Here is a 7,928-nt window from a genome sequence, read left to right on the forward strand (position 1 = left end):
TATATAACAATAATGTATTAATATTGGTCCAGTAGTTGTGACAAATGTACCATACTGACATAAGATGTTAATAACAGAGGAAACTGGGCATAGGGTATATGGTAACTCTAAGTACTATCTTTGCAAGTTTTCTGTAAATCTAAAACTATTTTAAGATAAAACGTTTATTTTAAAAATAACAGGGGAAAGGGTCTTTAAGTCATATCACTGTAGGTAATAAATTCTATCTTCTTTAATCTTCTTTGAAAAATGCAAATAAGAATCAGAATTTTTATTTTAATTACATTTTTCTTGCCGAACTATTTCTTTTAATGCAATGTAGCTCCAAAGCTGGGCTTCTTGGGGCCTTGTATCTATCCGGGTTTTAATATTAGCATCCTGTAACTTTGGAGAGCACAAGAAGGACAACTTCTTGGGGATGTTCTGGAAGCCTCACATATGTTGGAAGCCAGTTAACTGTCAGTACAGAATGTCCAGGCAGTTGACTGAAGGCCTTTCCAGTCCCCAAGTGAGCCTGAATCTCTTAAATTAAAAGAGCTGCCACCCTAATGGCTCCCTCGACTGACACATGCCCAATCTCTGATTAAATCCAATTATGGAAAGATGAAAAAGAAGAGCCACATTTGGCTCACAAGGACCTGGGAACTGTAAAGTCTGTGGAAGATGTTGAGGTCCCTTGTCCACATGTCCAGACAGTTTGGGCATTTTCCAAGTCCACATCAATGCCAACAGCTTCTTACTCTTTTCTCGGGGAGGAAGGAGAGAGCAGGCTGTGCAGAAAAGAATTGACATAGCAGGCGGAGACTGACATCCTTAAATAGCCTGCTGGCAAGATAGGCCCTTGGCTGGTGTCTGGGAACTTGAATTTCAGCAGCGTTCCTGCCAATCCCAGAACTGAAAAGAGTGACTGACTATCGCTAAACTACTTGTTCATACAGTGTGGTTCATGCTGAGAGTCTGGAATTTTGGTACATGCTAGGCAGAGGGTGCCTATGTGACTGGCCCCTAGTAAAAACCTTGGGCACTGAGTCCTATATAGCTTCTGTGGTCAATAATATTTCACAAGTGTTGTCACAACTTGTGGCTGGAAGAATTAAGTACATCCTGTATGATCACTGGGAGGGGACTCTTGGAAGCTTGGGTCTGGTTTCCTCCAGACATCACCTTATGTGCCTTTTCCCTTTGCTGATTTTGTTTCGTATCCTCTGGCTGTGATAAATCATAACCTTGAGAACAGCTGTATGCTGAATTCTGTGAGTTCTTCTAAAAAATCATCAAATCCGAGGGTGGTCTTGGGGGCCCCCTATACAAGGCTATTCTTATCTATAAAATTAACATGAAGATTCTTCCTGATTCAACCCTTTATTGGGAGAGGCACAGAGGAAAGTATAGTCAGCTCCATTTGATCACCAAGAAAACAAGCACAGAGAAGATATGCAACATGAGTAAGGTTTCACAGCTAAAATAGGAAGAGGTGGGATTTGAACTCAGGTTTGTCTGTTTCCACACCCCAGCTCCATCCATCTGTGACTGTGCAGAGGTCAGTCTTATTGCTAAATGTTGGGAGTGGCTCCCCTCTCCACTCTCTCCGCCCTCTACTCCTTTCCCCCTAACTCTGGTGAACCTGCCTGGCAGGTCAGACAGCACAAAGTGGTGAAATAGGAGGAAGGGAGGCATTGATTCCAGTCGTCCTCCCACCTTCCCATAAACAGTTTCTCCACCCCAGCGTTGTGTCCTATCCCATCAGAGTCCGGACACAGCCTTCATTAGCCTATCCCTCCCTGCACCCACCACCATCTCCCTCAAATTCTTTGTTTTGTTCTCTGTTCATCATCATCTTCGTCCTCATTTATTTTCTGAATGCTTCTTATGTGTCAGAGTCAAACATGGCACCTACAGGCCTCAGCCACATGGGGCTGCTCCCTAACTCATTCACTGGAAACATTTAGAGCCTACCATGGGTCAGGGGCAAGGAGCAAGGAGAGGCAATAAACCTAGGATGCTTTCTTTTTTTTGAAGATGACTGGTAAGGGGATCTTAACCCTTGACTTGGTGTTGTCAGCACCACGCTCTCCCAAGTGAGCCATCCGGCCATCCCTATATGGGATCCGAACCCGTGGCCTTGGTGTTATCATCACCACACTCTCCCGAGTGAGCCATGGGCCGGCCCCAACCTAGGATACTTTCATCCCATTCCACCACTGAGACTTTTCGCCTTTTTCTCTTTCATCTAGTTTGGATCTCTAAGTCTGAAATCCTAGAAGCAATAAATCTGGCATGCCTCCCCTCTCTTTCTGTCTTCCCACCTGATTGTAAAATGTTACAGGCAAGAACTCTGCTTTGATTATCTTGGTATCCATCTCCCCAGCCTTTAGCCTGTATCACAGTCTGTTTTGCAAATTTTTGCACACTGCGAGAGGGAAATTGAGTTTTACTGATCCTATGTTCTTGCTAATTTAATGGAAAATGATTCCCCAACCTAATATCACTCAAAATTATGTTACATATTTTGGGCTAAATGTGTCCCTGTAAGACTCAGCAAATGACCTTGGTGAAGTGGAAAGAACAGGAGATCGGGGATCTATGGATTTAACATATTTTCTTATCTTTTCTGTTTACCATGTTTAATCAAACCTAGAAATGCCATCTGTATTAGTCCCTTTTTGTGTTTGCTATAATAGAATGCCTGAGACTGGGTAATTTGTAAAGAAACAAGGTTTATCTGGCTCACGATTCTGGGACAGCTGCATCTGGCATGGGCCTCAGGCTGCTTCTACTCATGGCTGAAAGCGGCAACCAGCTGGCAGGTGCAAGCAGATCACATGGCGAGGGGAAACAAGAGAGGGAACGGAGGTGCCAGAGTCCTTTAAACAACTAGGTCTGCAGGAACTAATAGAGCGAGAAGTCACTCACAAACTCCCCCCTCTACTCCCCCACCCCCTCCATCCCCACCCAGCGCATTAATGTATTCATGAAGGATCTGCTCCCATGACCCAAACAGCCCCCAATACTGCCATATTGGGGATCAGACTTTGGCATGAGCTTTTGGGGGGACAAAGGTTGGAGGGACAAACAGACCGCCATCAATGATGAAGCATCATTATTTTATATACCACTAAGGAAAAAAAAATTACTAAGTTTAATTGTAAGATACATCCTGATTTCAGAAGTTTTTAACTTGAACGACTGGAAGGAATGAAATACAATATTTTAAAAATTATGAAATAAAAGGAGAAGGACAAGTTGCTGAAGACTTATCCACCTCAAGAAAACCATTGTAATTAGCATTTGAATTGGTGTTTTTCTATGACAGTTCACAGGTACGGACATTACATATAGTGTGAAGTATACAGTTATACATATTTTTAAATATATACATTTACTTATTATACATTTATGACTATTTGTATTTGCATTTTTATTATACAATTCCTATGTGAATATAATCTCATTGTAAAAAATTGGAAAGCCATGGGGGGACACAGCCCCGAGCCTTCCTTCACACCATTCCCCATGCCTTTCCTCTGAGTTCACCTCTGTCAGCCGATGGGTGTGCATCTCTCCCATCCGACACCTATGCATATCAGCTTGGGGTTTTATACATAAATGGGATCATAGTAAGTTAATACATACATTTTATGTCTAGCTCACTCTCCTTAAGAGCTTCATAGCATTCTATAGTATGGAATGTACCATCACTTTTTTTAGTTTCTTTAATAAGAGACATTTAGGTAATTTTCATGTTTTCACTATTACCAGCCACACTGCATGGACATCTTCGCACATGCATATGTTTGTACACATGTAAGTATTTCCTAAAAATAAATTACTGGGTATGTACTTTTCATTTTTTAATAGATACTGCCAAACTGCCTTCCAAAAGGCTTCATTCATTAACATATCTTCTTTAAATGCATAAAACCCATATTGAACAAAATGGTATTTTCCAGTGAAATCAGTACGAAGTGCCACAAACTCAATAAGCAATTATGGTCATGTTGCTTTTATCTTTCATATTAAATTCATATTAAATCTACTTGCCTTACTATCAGCGAATTCAATATTTCTTAAGGGTTTATTTCTAATCACTGCATGCTATGGTCTCCCCGCAAAATTCTTATGTTGAATACCTCAACGTGATGGTATTAGGAGATAGGGCCTTAGGGAGATGATTAGGTCATGAGGGTGGAGCCCTCATGAATGGGCTTATAAATAGGCCTGAGACCCCTTATCCTTCTGCCATGTGAAGTCATAGTGAGAAGACAAATATCTATTAGGAACAGGCCCCCACCAGACACCAAGTCTGCTGGCACCTTAATCTTGGACTTCCCAGCCTCCAGAACTATGAGAAATAAATTTGTTGTTTATAAGCCACCCAGTTTATGGTACTGTATTTTGTTATAGCAGCCTGAACAAACTAAGACATTCCAGAACCCCAGGAGCTTACTCTTGGGCCAGCAAACAAATCCTAGGAGATTAAGAAGTAGTTCTGGGTCATTCCACTTCTGTTTGTGATTCTGACAGCCTCATGGATCACTGTTGAAGATTGAATCCACATTGTCTGGCCCCCGTATGGGCCTCTATGATGGTATTCAGGGCATAGATCCTTGTACTGGTTCCTGGATGGGGTTAAGGGGGGATGATCTCCCTGACTCACTGATAAACTCCATAAACTGACTCTTGCTCTGGCTCCAATACCCAGCCTGTTCAGGGCAACCAGCTGCCCCAGGAACAGCAGGTTGGGGCTGGTTCCAAGGTCCATCACTACATACACACAGATCTCTCGTCGCCTTCTCTCTTTGGAGGTACTGGGATTCCTGCAGGTGTCTGGTGGCACATTTTCTCTTGAACTCTCCAAACACAACAGGATGTGACTGTATGTCTTGATCCCAGACAAGGGAGTGATTACCCATTCAAGGAAGACTGTCTAAGTGAACTCAAGGGGCCCACACCTTTACTGCAGAGAGAAGAGGGGGTTATCTTTAGTGATTCAAAGGTAATTTTTTCAGACTTCTCTTTTGCAATAGGAGGGGAAAACTCCACAAAAATCTGATCTCTGGCCTGGCACCCCACATACATCTAATACAAGTTGCCCAAGAATAGCAGTATTAATTTGCTAGGGCTGCCATAACAAAGCAGCATAGACTGATGGCTTAAACAACAGAAATTTATTTTCTCACACTTCTGGAGGTTAGAAGCCCCATATCAAGGTTTGTCGGCAGGTGTGGTTTCTTCTGAGGCTTCTCTACTTGGCTTGCACATGGCTGCCTTCTGGCTATATGGTCTTTCCTCTGTACACACACCTCTGGTGTCTCTCTATGTCCACATTTGCTCTTCTTCTAAGGACACTTATTAGATTGGACTAAGGCCCACCCTAATGGCCTAATTTTAACTTAATCACCTCTTTAAAGGCCCCATCTCAAATATAGGAACATTCTGAGGTGGAGGGGAGGGGTGTTTAGGACTTCAACATATGAATTTTGAGGGGACATAATTCAGCCCATAACAGTAGCTAAAATATGTTAACATTTTATATAATTATTTTAGTTGATTGGATGGAAGTGCCCTTCACTAAAAGAGGTATTTGGGGTGCAGATTAATGCAGATTGATAAGGGAATCCACAAGAGGATCCATTTTCCTTATAAACGCTTTATCTATAAAACCTCACTAGAGCTTGCAAAGGCCATTGGAACTTGAGTTCGAGTGTCTACTTGTCCTTGGAAATGATTCTGAATCTGAGTCCCTCTCCCAAATGCCTGTTTGTTTTCTGTGAGAACTAGACAAATTAACAGCTATTTACTACACCAATAAGCACGGGGAATCCAAAGGTACAAAGTTTAGGGTGTTGCCTCCAGGAATTCAGTCTAATGGAAGAAACAGAAGAGCCCTATATACACCTAGATATACTCCAATGTGAAAATCGTTATCCTAGCTCTATGGCAAATGCTATTAGACACCAGAAGAGGGAGAGATTAGTTTTGCCTAGGTTTAGGGAAAAAATGATGAGTCTTCATGATGTCAAATTTCCCATGGTAAAGAGCAAGTGGAACAGGGAGACTTCTTCAAAATATAGCCTCATTGTTATAAAGTAGAAACAGGAAGTGAGTCCATCAACAGACAATGGAAAAATCATCTTTTCATACAGAAAATATCACTCAACAGTTAAAATGACTGAACCAGAGCTATAAGGAACTTGGATAAACATGGACAAAACTTTTAAGAAAAACAAAGTTGAGCAAAACAAGCAAGTTATAAATGAATACAAACACCATGCTGCAGAATGGGAGGCAATGTGGCATAATGATCGGGAGTGTGGCTGGAATCCCACTGCTTGGGGCCATTTCCTAGCACTGCCACTCGCACGTTGTGTGAGCCTGGTTGCATCACCGTTCAGTTTTCCCACCTGTGAACTGGGAGTCAAAATAGGACCTATACATAAAAGGGTACTGTGAGGATTTAAGGAAGTAATATCAGTAAAGCACTTACAATAGTGTCTGGCACTCAGCAAATGTTAGCTATTGTTGCTTTGGTGTAAAGTTTCAAAATGAGTATAATATTTTGTTGAGTGATACATATTAAAGTTTAAAAACACAGGAAAATTTCAATCACAAATATAGAATAGTGGTTACCTCTCTGGTATAGACTAGAGGGGAAGGGGATTGAGGAAAAATAGTGGGTAGCTTTAACTTCATCTGTGATGCTTGATGTCTTAAGCTGGGTTGTGACTACAGATTTTCCCTAGAATGTGTTAAATGAAATTTATGGGAGGCCATTGTTTTGGACTAAGCTCCTGAACTAGGCCCAACAGACCAGACCAAATCAGAATGGAGTCACTCATGCTAAGTGCCCTGTAATCAAACTGAACATTGAACAGGGCCAGTTTTCAAAAAAACAGGAACAAATCTGAAGGGCCCAGTTTACCTGAGCCAGCCTGATAAAGAAGTCCTATTTGTTTTAACCCTATAAGGAAAGTAACTTTGAAATGACCAATCTGCTTTTTGTTCTGTTTCTGCCTATGAAGCCAACCTATTCTGTTCAGCTCATTGGGACACCCATTCTATTTTATAGAATAATATATGCTGCTCAATTCTAGGATCACTGATGAAAGCCAATTAAATCTTTAAACTAAATATGTTGTAATTTTGTCTTTTGATAGTTGGTATGTACTTATAAAATATTTTATCCTAAGTAAAATTTTTTTTTAAAAGATCAGACAAGATGGGGATGGGATTATGTTCCTATAGACACCAAGGACTGTCCCTAATTAGTTTTGTGTGATTTGGGGTTGGGGGCAGGCAGAGGATTCAGAAGGAGGGATCCTGGAGCCATCTAACTCTTACACTGTCTGGTTATTTCCCATCGTTCATATCTAGATTCAAATACTCTTCCCTGGGAGAAGACTTCTTAGACACCATTTTAAAGCCGCACATCCCCATTCACTAACACTCTGCACGATTTTTTTGCCTTCAGAGCACTTATTCTGGGTTGTTTTCATATTATTTATTTTACTCGATGACTGTCCGTCTCCCCCACTAGAATGCTCTCTCTTGATCAACAGTATATTCCCAAAGCCGTATTAGGTCCTCAATTATTATTTGTTTGGGGGATGGCTGGATGAACGAATGAATGAATGAAGGCCCTTCCTCCATCGTCAGGATGCCTCAATTTCTAGGTACCGGGTAACATGTTCTTTTGAGCCAAACTGGAGGGCAGAAATAGGATAAGGAAAGCCTAAGCGGGGGAAGGCGAGACTGGAGTGGGTTGAGAAGGCGGATGACGGTCTGGATTAGGGAAATTAAGGGAAGCTACAGAGGTTAAAGGAGGTTTCCGAGGGTGAAGGGCCAAAAGCAGACCCGTGGAGCTGCAGGAAGCAGATCCGAGCGCGCGGGGGCGGGGGCGGGGGCGGGGCCTGAAGGGGCGGGGCTGC

This window comes from Cynocephalus volans, chromosome 7, assembly GCF_027409185.1.
Source record: "Cynocephalus volans isolate mCynVol1 chromosome 7, mCynVol1.pri, whole genome shotgun sequence".
Lineage (NCBI taxonomy): Eukaryota > Metazoa > Chordata > Mammalia > Dermoptera > Cynocephalidae > Cynocephalus > Cynocephalus volans.